Source organism: Chiloscyllium punctatum, chromosome 19 (assembly GCF_047496795.1).
Source record: "Chiloscyllium punctatum isolate Juve2018m chromosome 19, sChiPun1.3, whole genome shotgun sequence".
NCBI classification, from domain to species: domain Eukaryota; kingdom Metazoa; phylum Chordata; class Chondrichthyes; order Orectolobiformes; family Hemiscylliidae; genus Chiloscyllium; species Chiloscyllium punctatum.
Genome location: NC_092757.1, coordinates 66169602 through 66189098, shown reverse-complemented (window position 1 = coordinate 66189098; position 19497 = coordinate 66169602).

Genomic DNA, 19497 nt, shown 5'->3' with positions numbered 1-19497 from the left:
ACTCTGCAGGTCTGGTAGCATTTGTCAGAAGAAAGGACAGTTAGCATTTTAAGTCCCATGAAATTCTGATGAAGAGTCACTGGACTTGAAACGCTAACTCTGCTTTGTTTCCAAACATACTGCAGGGCCTGTTGAGTTTCGCCAGCCATTTCTGTTTTTGTTTCACCAGGATGTTGTCTGGGCTGAAGTGATTCAACAATGAAGAGAGACGAGGATATTCGGGAGTTTTTTTTCCTTATGGCAGAGAAAGCTGAGAGGATACATAACTGAGGTGTACCAAATCATGAGGAGCACAGATGAGGATGGATAGAATTCAACCTCTCCTTGGTAGAGGGGTCAAAACCAGAGATCCTAGATTTATAATAAGGAGCAGAAGGCTGAGAAGTGATTTAAGGAAGAATTCTTTCACCCAGAGGGTCGTGGGTACCTGGAACTCAATATCTGAAAGGCTGGTGAATTGGAAAACCATCAGAACATTTAAGAATTATTTAGATAAAGAACATAAGACTGTAAGATATAGGAGTATAATTGGGCCATTTGGCCCATCAAGTTTGCTCTGCCACTTGACCATGGCTGATACATTTCTTAACCTCAGACTGCTGTCTTATCCCTGTAACACTTGATCCCTTAGTGATCAAGAATATATCTATCTCTGTCCTAAATACACTCAATAACTTGGCCTCCACAGCCTTCTGTGACAATTAGTTTCACGGATTTCTCACCCTTTGTCAGGCATGATCTCCTCTTGACGAAATTGTGCTGACTCAGTTCTATTTCAGAGTGGAGTGCTGGAAAAGCACAGCAGTTCAGGCAGCATCCAAGGAGCTTCGAAATCGACGTTTCAGGCAAAAGCCCTTCATCAGGAATGTGTTTACCTCGAATAAATATGTCGGGCATGTGCCGTTCATCAGGAATGAGGCTTGTGGGTCAAAGGAGCCGAGACATAAATGGGCGGAGGGTGGGGTGGGGGGAAGGGAGCTGAGAATGCAATGGGTAGATGAAGGTGGGGGAGAAGGTGATAGGTTGGAGTGGAGGGTGGAGCAGATAGAGAGAAAAGATGATGGACAGGTCAAAAGGATGGTGGCGAATTGGAGGCTTGGGACTGGGATAATGTGGGGGGAGGGGAAATGAGGAAACTGGATTTCACCACTGATGACCAATTGAAGCACCATAATATACAAGGCTATGGACCAAGTGATGTAAAAGAGGTTAGAGCTGACAAGTCTTGATGATCTATGTAAACACAATGGGCTGAAGGTCCTCTTTTCATGCTGTACAACTCTGACTTTATGATTCTTTTACTTAAAAGAGTTTAACGTATGCAGCAACATAGGTCCTGACCTGAGAAGGTTAAGTGGCAATATGTTTAATATAATAGAAGAATTTACTTGAGTAATAAAGCTTCCATTGAGATTGTGTACTGGGAGCATTGACCTTAAACTTTTTTCACTGTTATCAAGTCCAATCAGCCTTTTCCTTCCAGCACTCATATTCAGATACTTTGAAAATGCAGTCTGAAATGTGTGTGCATACTTCCGATGGCATGTTCATCAGATGCTATCTTGGTAAACGGGTTTGTGTGTACAATTATCAAGAGCTGCCGCAGTGTAGAGAAGGTAGATTATGGCATCAGTCGATGTGTAAGTTGATTTCTCTGCCACACTGCCACTTTCAAGCATCATGCTCTAACCCACTTGCCATATGAACCTTGCACAATTGTACACATTAAGGGAAATGAAGGATTTCCACATAACAACATTGTTGAAAGTGCTCACAGGAATGGGAATTGATTATATCTTCTAGTTGTGAGTAAAATCTGCACATTTTTGGAGCTCTCTTATACTTGGTAAAAGTTTTAATGATTTACAGCATGTTGCCTAAGTGGAATCTAAGTGCTTTGTTTCAGTTAGACTGAAACAAATTGCTTTCATACATTGGTACCCTGTACCATAGGAACTGAGCGGGACTGGGAGAATGAACAGAAGCTATGAAGAGAAGGAAAGCTACTAAAAGAGGGAGGGAGTGTGGATAGGGAAGAATTTCAGCAAGAGGTCATAGTACTGAGGGCATTTAGGGAGCAATTCATTTCCTTCACCTTCAGCGAGGGCTTCTGATTGAGACATTGTTTTTCCACAAAAGAAGACATGCCTGAAACTTACCGATGGTCGTGGCTACAATCATAACCTGAAAATAGACTATTGCATGTCAAGATATTCACGGTGACTAACTTTGATGCTCTTTCTTGGTTGCTGCTAAAGATATAAACAAAATAGTGGTCTCCAGCAAGTAGCCACCTGTACTATCCATTCCCCCCTGCCCTGACTCCTGCCAACTTGTACCCTAGATTTCACCATGTGCAGATTCCTCCTCCATCCTCATCAGCTCTCATCTGATTTGAGGGTGCCATCTATTCAGGGAGCTGAGGATTTGCCATGGGTCGTCCTGAGGCTGATTCTACATTTGCAGATCTTTTACCACATGCGCAGGATGCCCTGTGAAGTGGTGAAATCTGGAGTAATTGATTCATTTCTTTTTTCACTAGTCAGCCTCATTAGGAAGATGGTTAAATGGAAAGCATGTTGCAGCTCAATAAATTGCAAATTGTCGCCATTTTGATTGATTGGTAGCATGCTCCTCCCAACTTCACTTCATAGAGGGCCTCAGAGTGTCTTTGAAACACTTACCTTGTCCTCCTCTGAAAGACTGGCCTTTTGAAGCGTAAGTGAATAGAACCTGGCAGGGCTAATATTGTTCAATATAGTGTTCAGTCCACTTAAGTTGATTTTGCAGAACCTTTGCCTGAGGACATGTAAAACTAGATTCAAGAACATTAGCCTCCACTGCTTTCCATGAAAGAAAATTCCACAGACTAATGAATCTCTGAGAAAAATACATTGTCCTTATCTATATCTTATAAGGCAGATCTCTTATTTTTAAAAGTGTGTCCTTTAGTTCTAGTCTCTCCTGATAGAGAATCAGTTTCTGATCTGATTGCTGAATGATGATGCTTGTTTATTTTGACTGTGTTCTTCTTTTCCTTTACTGACTAAAAGTTTTCATTCTTGGATATCAAGGATAAACTTTGGGCTGTAGAGAGAGGAAACATTATGCACTTAAGCAACCAATATCTGGTGACATTGAAGAGATTAAGGCTAAAGCGAGGTGCGAGATGAAGGATTAAATGTGCAGACTTCCACATCATTGATCCGTCCGACTCTACCAAAGATAGTGGTCTCAGTGATTCCTCTTTCCTCAGGTGACACTTCTTGCTCCAGGGTAAAACGTGCAGGAAGGCTTGTCCTCTTTCACCTTGGTCTTGTTGCCGACTGTTACGTACCACCTTCTCTCATAAGAAATGTAGAGCACCAGTGAGTGTTGCACAACATGTTTCCTTCTGGCACGGTTGAGTAGCTGTAAGCCACGAGTGTGAGACATACAATAGCATTAAATATGTGACGGTGAGGTAAATATGAATTCTAAGCTTGGGTATTTCGAAGGTTTTTGACAAGACCGTTTGAGATGGGGGCGTAGACAATTGAGCAGTAAATGAGACTAGTGCTGTAGTAGGTAGGACATGCCACTTGTAAATGAACTCACCCAACCTTGACAATTTCAGATTGTTAAATTTTGTCCTGCATTACACCTCTGTTCTCAGAGCTAAAATTATGAATGTATCTCCAATTCACCTGGGCCTCCATAGCAATGTCTGAAATCCTTTATGCACACTAACTTACGTGTTCATCCGTTGTTCAAAGTTTGATTCCCCAGATTGACTTTTGAATAAAAAACTTCCCATTTCTTGCAGCGTCAATGTGACTCTCATTTAAGAGATGCAAGCTGCCTTTAAGAAATGCGAGCTGCTGGCATTATTGGGAACACTGTTGATTTGCACAGCTAATGAATAATGCTTAATGGCTGCATGCAGCAATGTTTTAAAAGAGAAAGCAGCAGGATTTAATCTACGAGCTGCTATGCCATGAACAGTCAGGAGTTTATCACATACCATGATCTTCTCTGCTGCTTTGCAGTTAGCAAATTCTGTCCCTACCATATTATGGAAGTCACATGACATCAGGTTATAGTCCAACAGGTTTATTTGAAATCACAAGCTTTCAGAGTGCTGCTCCTTTGTCATTTCAAATAAGCTGTGTTGTATGACTTCTGACTTTGTCTACTCCAGTCCAACACTAGCACCTCCACATCATGGCAATCGTTTGCAAGTCGGTAATCTTCTTCCTGAAGAAGGGCTTATGCCCGAAACGTCGATTCTCCTGTTCCTTGGATGCTGCCTGACCTGCTGCGCTTTTCCAGCAACACATTTTCAGCAGTAATCTTCTGGAGTCAGTCATGCTGTTCCTTTGCTAGAAACATAGTGGATGGCCAACTTTAGGAATATTACCAAAATTCTAAGTCACGTAAACTTGTTATGATACAGTCATATACCAAAATAGACACAAACTGATGTTAAGCTGTATATCGGCTCTGATGAACCAAAGTATATTGTATAGTGACTTGATTAATATTGTGCTCATAGCATGAACTAGAACTGCACTTCCATAATATTTATGTGCCTCTTATTAATCCTTCATTTCTCGTCCTGGTGAAGGGGTTACAAATTGTTTTTCCTTTTGTCACAAGATGAGATGGATGAAGATATATTTGTGCATGTCACAGAGTGAGTTGCATCAAACTCTATAACTCACTTGCTCACCTTTTGAGACATAGGCCAATATCATGAATGTAATTTGTAGTGAGGGAGGTATTAAAAAAAAGCAATTTCCACACCAGGGCAATTTAACAGTGGACTAAGGAAGCCTTTAGAATTTGAAACAAACATAAAGTAGAGTGATGCCAATTGGAAAACGATCATATTCCCAGAAAGCCACAAGGAATTAAAGAAAGACCAGCAGTTGTCCTGTGGTTTTTTTTAAAAGCCCTACTCTAAAGCTGAATTAACTCATCTGCAATAATCATAGCGGATGTGTTTTTAAATAGCATATTTCAGTGGCTGTTCTTTTTGGAGGGATCTTTAATACAAACATTGAAATATCTATATTACTATGTTTATGGCAGACTGCAGTCTGTGAGTAAACATTAACATTGATGTAAAGATTTCATTGATCTATTCAAAGCAATTAAGAGAATTATATCATTCCCCGGTGAGGCACTATACAGACAAATATTTCTTTGTTTACAGAAAATGTATTTGTGATGTGCTCAATCCAACTCACACTTTCCCTTTGTAATTCTTTGCCATTTTGTCAATTGTTGGCTTGTAATTGTAGTTTTATCTCATATAACATCCATCTCTACCTTGTGCACACAAACACGTGTTATTCAAATATCAAAATTAAGACATGGAGATCAAAATTATCATTAATTTACTCACTAGCATCTTCAAATATGATCCCATTGAGCATATCTTGTTTTGTGTGAGTGTGAGTTACAACTGAGAATACCGTGACGTAAGATGTTCAGTGAGATTACTTTTGGGAAATTAAATAAATGTTACTCTCTCCTTTCTAAGGTATGCTATGGATTCACAAAAAACAAATAATAATTGTTATTTTTAGGAGGCATTTGGATGGGTGGATTTATTTGTATTGGAGTACAAAAGATTGAAGGACCATATGACTTTCTTTAAAAATCAGAAAGCTATAGGTCGTGTTGACATAAACGCGTTGTACAACTTGTTTTCTGAATATGGAAATTGTGGTTAACACTAACAAATCTCAAGCAAGGCTGGAAATTTTAAGATCATTCCTCACTAACTCATAATAAGGTGCACAACTTGTTCAAGAATAAACTGGATAAGTATTGGATTGGCAACAGATTTTAAATAATAGGGATAGTTATCAATTGAAAGGATTAGAATGGTCATAGTATATCATTCCATCCTGGTGAGTAAAGGGCTTTTTATCTGTGAAGACAGCAGAAGGTTTGCCTTGTACGTTGATGAACGATAATTATACAGGAATTCTGTTAGACTCCCTTTGGGAATCAGGGAATAATTTTGTAGAGAAAAGTAGGCATTGTCCATTCTATGATCAAGCATCTTTTACACAAGCTTTAGAATGAGTAAATTTAATTGGTCAAGTGGCTCTTACTTATTCCATGTTATTATAAAGAATGTGAAAACTTACATTTCCTTAGTACTCTTCAGAAGTACTGAATGTCGCAATGTGTTTTACGTGAATGGAGTATTTTTTGAAGTGCTGACCCTGGGCAGAGTGCTGTGGAGTTGACAGTAGGCTTCGCCATTGGCAAGATGGCAGATGCCTCTTCTCACTTCTTGTTACCAGTGATGAGTCAGGTCCCCTGTTTGCTGTTAGCTGGATCCTAGTGTTTTTGAATGAGGACACCCTCCAGCCCACCACAGTGTCTGCAAGCAAATATGCAGTACATGACCCACTTCCCACCTGTTTCAAGGTTCATGCCAAAGGTGTCGCAATAACATTCTGAAGTAGGCATTAATTTCCCCTCTAAAAGCCTCCGTTAGTGATAGGACTTTCCTGTCACAGAATTAATTGAGGTGGAGACAGGGAGTTAGCAAAGTTGCCAACCATCACCCCCACACCACCGCTGCGCTCACCCCCCAGCCTGAATAAAAGCTGCCACTGTCAAACCCACTACAGGGAAAGAGACAAGTTGCACCCTATTGTTGCAATGTAGGAAACACAGCATCCAGTGTGAGTACACCAAACTCTCACAAACAACAAGGTGTTAATGACTAGATAACTTGTTTTTGTGATGTTGTGATGTGATATTGGAATGAATGCTAGGATATTGGCATAGAAACTAGGAATGCATCACTTATTTTTCTTTAAGACAGTCGTGTGATTTTTTTTACAGGAATAAACAAGGCGTTTGGGACTTGATTTCACATTGTGTTGGAGATTTAGCCCTCTGACAGTGTAGCATCCCCTTAGTGCTGAGCTGGACAGTCAGCCTTGATTGTTGTGCTTAAGTTTTGGAGTGGGATTTGAAGCTTGACTCCTGTGTACTCTGCCACAGCTGCTACATAAATAGGTCAAAGATTAGGCAAAGTCCTACTGATCATAGAATCATAGAGTCCCTACAGTGTGGAAACAGGCCATTTGGCCCAACAAGTCTGCACTGACTCTCTGAAGAGTAACCCATCCAGACCCAATCCCTTACCCTATTACTCCACATTTACCCTTGACTAATGCACCTAACATACACATCCCAGAACACTATGGGCAATTTAACATGGCCAATTGGTGAATAGTGATTTAGAATTTTTTTTTCTGTTGGGATTCAGTGAAATTAGATTAGGTTCCCTCCAGAATAGAATCAGGCCCTTCGGCCCAACAAGTCCACATCCACTCTCCGAAGAGTAACCCACCCAGACCCATTTCCCTACCCTATATTTACCCCTGACTAATGCACCTGACGCTATGGGCAATTTAGTATGGCCAATTCACTCAACCCACACATCTTTTGCATTGTGGGAGGAAGCTGGAGCACCCGAAGGAAACACAAGCAGACAGGGGAAGAATATGCAACCCCACACAGATATTTGCCCAAGGCTGGAATTGAACCTGGATCCATGGCGCTGATACTAATGCTGACATATCACTAGCAGAATTTAAATGTTGAGACATAAGCTGATTTACTAAGGTTATATCTTAGTGCAAATAAAGGATGCACATACAATGTCATGAAGAACACTGCTATCATGCTTTATTTCTTTCATATACACAAGGGCTAAAACTGTGCTTTAAACTATGTGAAATTTATTTAAATAATCTCATTAAAGTTACATACCTTGCCTAAGACCAACATCAAAGACTCATCAAACATTTGGTTCGAACAGCATATTTATACCAGTTCATTTAAATTTGTGATTACAGAAGAAAACTGATAATCATCACTCCACCTAATTGTTGAGATAACTGTTAAATGTTAACAATATTAAACTTTAAAATCTTTACACCACAAAGTCATTATTCCAGTCTTGGAAACTTGGAGATATTCAGTTGATGGATCTGTACAGTGACAATAATCTTCATTTCCATAGCAATCCTTGCACTCAGAAATATGCCTCAGAGTATTCTTTCCACCACTTCCCTTCAAGTGTTTGACAGAATTAGACTTAATTTGTGTTGTGAGGTCACATTGTTAGCATATTGCTATCATATCTGTCAGAAGCTAGTGATTGATTTGACAAGCTTTCCTTTGAGATGCAGATTCTTTATGCCCCTGTGACTCATGTCAGTCTAATTTTACAGCCTTCACACTATTACAATTCTGTTCTTTGTATTTAGAGAAAGCACAAAGGTGTTACGAGACTTTGTGTTATCATGACTTGTGCTGACAAGAAGTTGTGTTTGATACTATTTAAGCTTGATGCTTAAATTCTGGTTAATTCTTATTTAGCTACAATTAAAATTAGAAAAGTAAGAGGGAAAACAAATAAACACAATCATCATTCATTGAAACAAAGCTGAAGTTAAGAAGTAACTGACAGGATTTAGGTGTTGAGTACTCAACAATGGAACCAACAGTGAGTCTTGACCCCGCACGAGGGTGTGGTCAGAGAGAGTCAGAGTCTAACATTTTATTCAGCCGCAAATTGGCTCATGGGCCAGAACAGGAGAGAGATGGGATTCACACAGTCTGGACCTATTTTAGAATAACAACAGCAGCCTTTATTTTAGCAGCCATCTTACATAGCAATGGAAGCTCAGGGTCATCAGCCTGATCCAGTTCTTGATGTGGTGTTACAAGTAGTGCAAGAGGGAGTAGGATACAGAATGTTCCTGTAGAAGGCCAACCAGCTAATCTCATCAAGTCTGGTTGGAGGTAATGAAACATACCAGAAGCAGCAGTGTTGGCTGGAGTTCCATCATCTGCAACTTGTTCCCTAATATATGCGTCATCCTGCTTGGAACAATTCTTTCATTATTTTTTTCCACAAAACTTGGAACGCCCTCCCTAATAGCATTGTGGCCATACCTACACCAAATGAAGGGCTTCAAGAAGACAGCTTACCACCACCTTCTCAAAGCCATTAGATGGACTTCGAATGCTGTCCTTGCTGGTGATGCTCAAACAATATGGTTGAATAGAGTAGTAGTTTTTCACTGTTTATTTACCACATTTGCCAATGGTTTATGTTCCATGATCAACCTCACCTGATCTCCTTTGATATCTATGTAATTGGTATATTTTAAGGTTACAATTCCTAATTTGGATTTGAGTACGTAGCTTTTAAACTTAATGCAGTTGTTTTGGGAAAAGCTGCCATGGTTCTGTCTGCTACCCAGTGATATCTGCTAGAAGTGTATTAATTTGGATGGGTGAGGTTTGGATCTGGTTTGGCTGTTTTGGCCTTTTGATGAAAATCTTCCCAATACTTGGAATGTGAATCTTGGCCGCACAATGAAAGGTCTTAAGAATTAGTATAAAGAATATTAGGGACAGTGAAGATACATAGGTTTTTGATCTAAATCCCAGTTACTGTGTCGTGAAAGAAGTTATGTGTAGTTTGGTTCAATTACTTTCAATGATTTGGGAATCAATAAATGTACAGTTTGCAAAGTTCTTACAGCTCTACGTAGTTGCACCAGATTTTGTAAACAGGGTGTTATGGATGAGAAAAAGAGAAAAGAGTGGATGCTGGAAATCTGAAATCAAATAGAAAGTACTGGAGAAACTCAGCAGGTCTGGCATCATTCTTGGAAGAAGAAGTAGAGTTAATTTTTCAAGCCCAAAATCTCTTCTTCAGAACTACACTGTGGATGATAACAGATGTGAACAGGAGATCAACTCTGAAGAAAGACTTTTCATTTAGATAATGTTTAGAATCATAGATACCTATCATGCAGAAAGAGACCTTTCGGCCCATTGAGACTGTAGTGATCCTCGACAAGCATCCCATCCAGACACAACCCGCAAACCTATCCCTGCATTTACCATGGCTTATCTGCTGATTATACATCCCTGGACTGGTAGGTTATGTAATGTATGTTGTGAAAATAAAAGTTCAAGCAGCTTATCTTCAGGAGAATTTCCCTGAAAAGAGAAAAATGCAACTGACCTTAAATATAATGAGTGTCCATGTTAAAGAGCACCCATGAAATTGTGTGGTAAATGAGTTGTGTAGCAATATATAGCCTCATGTTTTTGCTCTGCCAGCCTATTCCAACACATTCTCCTTGATAAATAATCAAATAATTAATCCTCTTGATGTGTTTGCATTCAAAATGGTAAAGGAAATTATATAGGAAAGACAAGCCAAATATACACATAAAATACACGAGGCAAAGTGTGAGATAGAGGAACCTGATCCTGATATGGCATCATCTCTCACCCAGTAATCAGCATTTTCAGTGCTGACACTTAATAACAGCTTACATCCTGGATCATAGCACTTATGAGAAATGCTATCATTTTCCTTTTCAATGCCGATATAACACTGTCATTTCTGAAAATTAGCTCAGTAGAGGTAGCATTTGCTCTTCTTCTACATTATTTTCTTTTGTTGGTGAATGAGTTTGAGTCCTTAAGTATTGGATTTAATTTTAAAGCATTGGAAACATGATTAAGCTAATATTACAGATGGAAACCAGTTCAACACCTCGGATCTAATCAACCCTCATTACATTCCAGGGTCTTTCTGGTTTTCAGTTCTTACATTACAATGAGGATCTTTTGGATTGAGATTGCATAGTTATAAATTTGCTGGATGGATTAATGAGAGTATACAATGTCAGATTTATTTTTCATCTGAGTAGATGATGCCTTCATGTACCAGAATTATGGATTTGTTGCCAGTTGCCATGGCAGCTTGTGATATAACAGAAAAACATGATCCTGATCTGGAAGCATCTCTCTGGACAGCCAGTTCATATCATAGATCATTAGCAAATGATGAGAAATACTACTGTTCTGGTTTACAATCTTCACTATGAAGTACAACATCCATTATATTTCAAAAGTAAGTGGATGTTTTCCTCCACAAACTAGAGCTCTATGGAAAATAATAGATAATCAAGAATCCAAATTTTGACTTGGATAAAGAAATAAAGGAACTAGTTTATGACATAGACCAGCCAAAGTTCTGATTGCCAGCTTTCCCTCAATGCTTATGAGCATGTAAATGTCCAGCAGCAACTTGGTACCTGACTTTGTGCAGAGATAGCGCCCCAATCTTTCAAAGGTGGAATGGATGGCTACCTTCAGCTGCACACTTCTGGGATCAGCTATATTGAGGGACTGAGGAGAATGTGAGGACTGTGGATGCTGGAGATCAGGGTCAAAGATTGTGGTGCTGGAAAAGCACAGCCAGTCAGGCAGCGTTCAAGGAGCAGGAAAATCAACGTTTCAGGCATAAGCCCTTCATCAGAAATGAGTAAGTAATCTCATACATGCCATTGTAATAGAAACAGCATCCACTCAATGTCTCAGTGAAAGCTCTGTCGCCTGTCATGATATCTCAGCTAGCCACCATTGGAGGTCAGACTGCTGTCATCACTGCTGTGGATGTCAGTAAACAAAACAGTTGGGGAACTGAACCTACCTGGTTAGGACCACTCGCCAACTTTAGGCCCTATCCAATTTTGCTTCCCATTGCAGTCAATGCAAAGTTAAATCAGTCATCTGTAAAGGAATTTCATCAGCGTCTCACTGGTGAGTTAAATTAAATATCCCTCCTTGTTTTTACTTTTGTCATTGGATGGCTTAAGTGATCTTCGCTTGTGTTAATGTTAAGTTCAGCAGTTGCATTGTGCTGCACAACTCCATCATTAATGGTGTGACTGGGTATTAATAAGCAAGAAGGGATTTTTAAAATTGATCTTAATGATGTATATTCATTCATGTTTTGACTGGGAGGTTCCTCACAGTAGCTTGGATGGATAGATGAGTAATCTATTGGCATTCTCTATGGATTTGACTGCACCAATCTTATTGAGCAACTTGCTGAGATGTTTTTCACAATACCTCCCAAACTTTTGTTCTCCTTCATTTGGAAGGAAGAAGTAAGCAGTTGACTTGGCACATCATCACTTCAATGTTCACCACCAAGTTACACACGATTCTGAGATGAACATATATCTTAAAGGTTGTACGACACATGTCTTTCTTCATTATCCTGTTGAACCACCGATGCATGGACTGTATTTTAAAAGGTGTCTCACTACTACTTTCTCAAGGGCAACTAAAGATAGGCATCAAATACTGCCAGGTAAAAACAATGACTGCAGATGCTGGAAACCATATTCTGGATTAGTGGTGCTGGAAAAGCACAGCAGTTCAGGCAGCATCCAAGGAGCAGTAAAATTGACGTTTTGGGCAAAAGCCCTTCATCAGGAATACAGGCAGAGAGCCTGAAGGGTGGAGAGATAAATGAGAGGAGGGTGGGAGTGGGGACAAAGTAGCAGAGAGTACAATAGGTGAGTGGGGGTGGGGATGAAGGTGATAGGTCAGGGAGGAGGGTAGGGGAAGGTAGCAAAGAGTACAATCGGTTGATGGGGGTGGGATGAAGATGATAGGTCAGGGAGGAGGGTGGAGTAGATAGGTGGAAAAGAAGATAGGCAGGTAGGACAAGTTATGGGGACAGTGATGAGCTGGAAGTTTGGAACTGAGGTGAGGTGGGGGAAGGGGAAACGAGGGAACTGTTGAAGTCCACATTGATGCCATGGGGTTGAAGTATTCCGAGGTGGAAGATGAGGCGTTCTTCCTCCAGGCGTCGGGTGGTGAGGGAGCAGTGATGAAAGAGGCTCAGGGACTCCATGTCCTCGGAAGAGTGGGAGGGGGAGTTGAAATGTTGGGCCACAGGGCGGTGTGGTTGATTGGTGCGGGTGTCCCAGAGATGTTCCCTAAAGCACTCTGCTAGGAGGCATCCAGTCTCCCCAATGTAGAGGAGACCGCATTGGGAGCATCAGATACAATAAATTATATTGATGGATGTTCAGGTAAAACTTTGATGGATGTGGAAGGCTCCTTTAGGGCTTTGGATGGAGGTGTGAGAGGAGGTGTGGGCACAGGTTTTGCAATTCCTGTGGTGGCACGGAAAGGTGCCAGGAAGGGAGGGTGGGTTGTTGGGGGGCATGGACCTGACCAGGTAGTCATGGTGGGAACGGTCTTTGCGGAAGGCGGAAAGGGGTGGGGAGGGAAATATATTCCTGGTGGTGGGGTCTGTTTGGAGGTGGCGGAAATGTCAGCGGATGTTTTGGTTTATGCGAAGGGTGGTAGGGTGGAAGGTGAGCACCAGGGGCGTTCTGTCCCTGTTACGGTTGGAGGGGTAGGGTCTGAGAGCGGAGGTGTGGGATGTGGACGAGATGCGTTGGAGGGCATCTTTAACCATGTGGGAAGGGAAATTACGGTCTCTAAAGAAGGAGGCCATCTGGTGTGTTCTGTGGTGGAATTGGTCCTCCTGGGAGCAGATACGGCGGAGGCAGAGGAATTTGGAATACGGGATGGCATTTTTGCAGGAGGTAGGGTGGGAAGAGGTGTAATCCAGGTAGCTGTGGGAGTCGGTGGGTTTGTAAAAAATGTCGGTGTCAAGTCGGTCGTCATTAATGGAGATTTAGAGGTTCAGGAAAGGGAGGGAGGTGTCAGAGATGGTCCAGGCAAATTTAAGGGTGAAGTTGATGAATTGCTCAACCTCCTCTTGGGAGCACAAGGTGGTGCCAATGCAGTCATCAATGTAGTGGAGGAAGAGGTGGGGAGTGGTGCCACATTCCACCCTGATCTTAAATTTACCTGGACCATCTCTGACACCTCCCTCCCCTTCCTGGACCTCTCCATCTCCATTAATGACAACCGACTTGACACTGACATTTTTTACAAACCCACCGACTCCCACAGCTACCTGGATTACACCTCTTCCCACCCTACCTTCTGCAAAGATGCCATCTCGTATCCCAAATTCCTCCGCCTCTGCTGTATCTGCTCCAAGGAAGACCAGTTCCACCACAGAACACACCAGATGGCCTCCTTCTTTAGAGACCGCAATTTCCTTTCCCACGTGGTTAAAGATGCCCTACAACACATCTCGCCCACATCCCGCACCACAGACCCCACCCCTCCAACTGTAACAAGGACAGAACCCCCTGGTGCTCACCTTCCACTCTACCAACCTTCGCTTAAATCAAATCATCCACCGACATTTCCGTCACCTCTAAACGGACCACACCACCAGGGATATATTTCCCTCCCCACCCCTTTCCACCTTCTGCAAAGACTATTCCCTCCGTGACTACCTGGTCAGGTCCACGACCCCCAACAACCCACCCTCCCATCCTGGCACCTTCCCCTGCCACTGCAGGAATTGCAAAACCTGTGCCTACACCTCCTCCCTCACCTCCATCCAAAGCCCTAAAGGAGCCTTTCACATCCACCAAAGTTTCACCTGCACATCCACCAATATCATTTATTGTATCCGTTGCTCCCAATGCTGTCTCCTCTACATTGGGGAGACTGGATGCCTCCTAGCAGAGTGCTTTAGGGAACATCTCTGGGACACCCGCACCAATCAACCACACCGCCCTGTGGCCTAACATTTCAACTCCCCCTCCCACTCTGCTGAGGACATGGAGGTCTTGGGCCTCTTTCACCGCCGCTCCCTCACCACCCGACGCCTGGAGGAAGAAAGCCTCATCTTCCGTCTCGGAACACTTCAACCCCAGGGCATCAATGTGGACTTCAACAGTTTCCTCATTTCCCCTTGCCCCACCTCACCCCATTTCCAAACTTCCAGCTCAGCACTGTCCCCATGACTTGTCCTACCCGCCTATTTTCATTTCCACCTATCCACTTCACCCTCCTCCCTGACCTATTGCCTTCATCCCACCCCCATCCACCCATTGTACTCTTTGCTACCTTCTCCCACCCTCCTCCCTGACCTATCACCTTCATCCCCACCCCCACTCACCTATTGTACTCTATGCTACTTTCTCCCCACTCCCACCCTCCTCTCATTTATCTCACCACCCTTCAGGCACTCTGCCTGTATTCCTAATGAAGGGCTTTTGCCTGAAACGTCAATTTTACTGCTCCTCAGATGCTGTATGAACTGCTGTGCTTTTCCAGCACCACTAATCCAGAATCAAATACTGCCATTGCTATTGACACCAAACACAATAGGATTGTAATATCAGACATTGGGCAAAATACAGACAAGACCATGGCTGGTTAAGTTCACATTGGTTCTCTGCAAGTGTAATTTAGCCAGTCCCACGTACCTGCACTTCCCATAATCCTGCAAATATTTTGTTTTTGGGTACATTTTAAAAGCCATGATTGAGTCTGCCTCCACCTACTCTTAGACTATGCATTCCAGATGTTAACTACTCACTGTATAAACCAATTTTTTAACCTCCTGTTGCATTTAGTAGATCACCTTAACCTGGTGCCCTCAGGTTCTTGATGCACTTAATACAATTATTCTCCATGTACTCTGTTTAGAGATCTTATGATGTGAACACCACTATCCAACATTGTCCCAACCTTCTCTTGCCTAACAACCCCAGTTTCTCTAATTTGGCCAATTAACTGAAATGGATCGTTCCTTTTCTTCTACTAAGATTGGAGATCTCAAAACAACCCACCAAGGCTCCTTCTGCAGTACATTCCAAAGCTGTGATCTTTGCCACCTTGAAGGACCAAAGAGCAAGACCATGCAAACACCACTCTTTGCAAGTTCCCCTTCAAGCCCCATACCATCCTGATTCAGAACTATATCATAATTCCATAACTACCCCAGGACGAAGTCTAGGAGCTGCCATCCTAATAGCCCTGGGGGCATACCTATCTTAAATGGATGGCAGTAAGTTCAAGAGGCAGCTCACACCACCTTTTCAAGGACAATTAAGATGGACAATGAATACTGACCCATCCAGCAACACATGGATCCCACAGAAGCATAAACTTTTGTAAATAATAGAACTCGTGGTTTTCCCAATCTGGAAATATGACCCTCACAAACATTCCTTTACTGGGCTTTTGTAAATTTATGATTCTCACGTCTAATGGTCATTGCAGAAAACATATGCTCATGCTGAAGTTTCAGCAGTTACCATAGAACTGAAATCTTTTGGCATGATCTGGCATCGTCAAAAGATGCCAAGCAACAGAGGCCTAATCTTGAGAAACTCTTGGATAAATTCTGAGCATTCGATAAAAGCCAGGCTCTTCCTTTGTAAACTTCTCAATGCTGCAGATTCTTCAGTTCTTCATTTATTTGTGAGATAATGTCTGCCTCTAGGGGCCATGCCAGCTGTGACTTGCGGTTAGTGGTTAGTATGCACCATTTCACAAGAATGAGACATTAACAGTACTGACAAACATTCTGGCCTAAGCATTTTACGTTACAGAGCCTAATTCAAGATGCGACTTGTTACTTGATTCCCCATGGCACCTTTACACAGTGGTAAAGAGTAAATGTAACAAGAATAAATATTCAGAATGATTTAGGTTCAAAATCAGATTCAGATGATATGCCTAACAATAGCACAGTCACTGCATTTTTTAATAACAAGATTGCAAACATGCGGGTTAGACAGCCTAACATGGCTGGTTAAAGGGTGGCATTGTTAGATGTGTTAAAATATGAAAGCGCAAAAATTGAGGTAGTTGCCTATAATGGGAATAAAAGTATCCATTTGTGATGCTGACAATATGTGTCATGCCTATAGCCCCTGCTTTGTGTATCGCAGCATGTAATATTTTATCAGAAATATTGCCTTTCAGAATATTCACTGTTAAGTTCTGTTGACACCAATTAACCTACATACCTCCAAACGATGGAAATGTTCTGAGGAGATTCACAAAAGACTGATCAGTCAGATAAAATAATGGCGCCATACAAAAGAAGTAGACATTGCAGGGAAAAGACAGATTTGTAAAGAAGCCACAATTGACAGGAGAGTGGTGCAGAAATTTATCGAGCGAATTTCAGGGGATTCAGGGCTTAAATGGAAAAATACACAATCACTCCAAATATTTGAATTATTTGTTCAAATTAGACCATAAGGTATAGGAGCAGAATTAGGCCATTCAGACCATCAAACCTGCTCCCCTATTATGGCTGATATTTTTTTCAACCCCATTTCCTGCCCTCTCACCAGAACCCATGATCCTTCTACTAATCAAGAACCTATCTACCTCTGTCTTAAATACACTCAATGCACTGGCCTCTCCAGCCTTCAGTGGAAACGAATTCCACAGATGGAACCCCCTCTGGTTGAAGGAATTCCTCCTGATCTTAATTCTAAAAGGTCAACCCTTTACTCTGAGACTGTGCCCTTGGGAGCTAGTCTCTACTTGTGGAAACATCCCCTTCATGTCCACTCTATAATGGCCCTTCAGTATTCTGTAAGTTATAATCAGAAACCCTCCCATCCTTATAAACTCCATCAAGTTCAGGCCCAGAGTCCCTAGTCGCTCCTCATAAAACAAGCCCTTCATCCCAAGGATCATTCTTGTAAACCTCCTATGGACCCTTCCAATGCTATCACATCCTTTCTTCACTATGGGACCAAAAACCACGCACAACATTCCAAATGTGGTCTGTTCAGAGCCTTATACAACCTCAGCAGTACATTTCTGCTCTTGCATTCTCACCCTCTTGAAATGAATGCAAATTTTACATTTGCCTTCCTAACTGCTAACTGAACATGCACGTTAAACTTAAGGTAATCCTGAGTTTGGATTCACAAGTCCCTTTGTGCTTCAGATTTCCTAAGCCTTTCTCTGTTTATAAAATAATCTGTGCCTCTGTCTTTCCAACTAAAGTGCATAATCGCACAACCTCCCACATTATTTTCCATCTGCCACTTCTTTACCAACTCTCCTGGCCTGTCCAAGGCCTTCTGCAGTCTCCTTGCTTCCTCAACACCTGAAGGTCCTGCTATCTTGCTGACATCTTACTAACAAGGGAACCCTGCTCCCCCACCCCTCTGCCCATCTGCCTGTCCTTTCTTAAGGATGTGCATCCTTGAATATTTAGTTCCCAGCTCTGATCCCCTTTCAACTAAGTCTCTGTGATACCCAAAAATTGTCACTGCCAATTTCACTCTTTGCTGGAAGCTCATTTACCTTGTTTTGTATACTGCATGCATCAACACCCTCAGTCCTGCACTGACTGTCCCCATTCTCATAGTTGTCATGTCATCTGTTGTGCCTGAAGTTTGATTCCTAACACTTACCATATGTTTGGTCCTGTTACTTGTTTTGGAAACTTTAATGAGCTCTGTTGAGTCCTCTCCTCCTTTTGCATTTTTTATAACTTTTTTTCATGCAGCTGAATGACCCTCTCTCAAATCACTCCCTGCAACCGCTCCCCCCCCACCCCTTCCCCCCCCCACCCCCAAACCCAGAAATGTTCATCCTGGAGTTCAGTTATTAGTGGTGTACTGCAAGGATCTATTTTGGGGTCACTGCTGTTTGTCATTTTTGTTAATGACCTGGATGAGGGAGTAGATAGATGGGTTAGTAAATTTGCGGATGCCACCAAGGTTGGTGCAGTTATGGATAGTGCCAAAGGATGTTGTGGGTTACAGAGGGACATAGATAAGCTGCAGAGCTGGGCTGAGAGGTGGTAAATGGAGTTTAATGCTGAAAAGTGTGAGGTGATTCACTTTGGAAGGAGCAACAGGAATATAGAGCACTGGGCTAATGGTAAGATTTGTGGTAGTGTTGATGAACAGAGATCTCGTTGTCCATGCATATAAATCCCTGAAAGTTGCCACCCAGGTTGATAGGGTTGTTAAGAAGGCATACGGTGTGTTAGCTTTTATTGGTAGAGGGGTTGAGTTTTGGAGCTATGAGGTTATGCTGCAGCTGTACAAAACTCTGGTGTGGCTGCACTTGGAGTATTGTGTACATTTCTTGTCACCGCATTATAGGAAGGATGTGAAAGCTTTGGAAAGGGTTCAGAGGAGATTTACTGGTATGGAGGGAAGGTCTTATGAGGAAAGTCTGAGGGACTTGCAGCTGTTTTCGTTCAAGAGAAGAAGGTTGAGAGGTGACTTAATTGAGACATACAAGATAATCAGAGGATTAGATAGTGTGGACGGTGAAAGCACTTTTCCTCAGATGGTGATGGCGAGCATGAGGGGACATACCTTTAAATTGAGGGGTGATAGATATAGGACAGATGTCAGAGTTAGTTTCTTTACTCAGAGAGTAGTAGAGGCATGGAATAGCCTGCCTGCAACAGTGGTAGACTCGCAAACTTTAAAGGCATTTAAATGGTCATTAGATAGACATGTGGATAAATAGTGTAGGATAGAGAGGCTTCAGATTTGTTTAATAGGTTGGCACAACATCGAGGACTGAAGGACCTGTACTTGCTGTAATGTTCGGTGTTCTATTTAGTTTGAAGCCTTTAGTTCTGCAATTCTCCAGGACTCTGGCCCCAGCATGATTCAAATGGAGCCCATCCCATCGGAACAGCTCCCTCCTCCCACAATAATGGTGCCAATGTCCCAAAAATTCAAACCCAATCCAATCATTGAGCTATGTGTT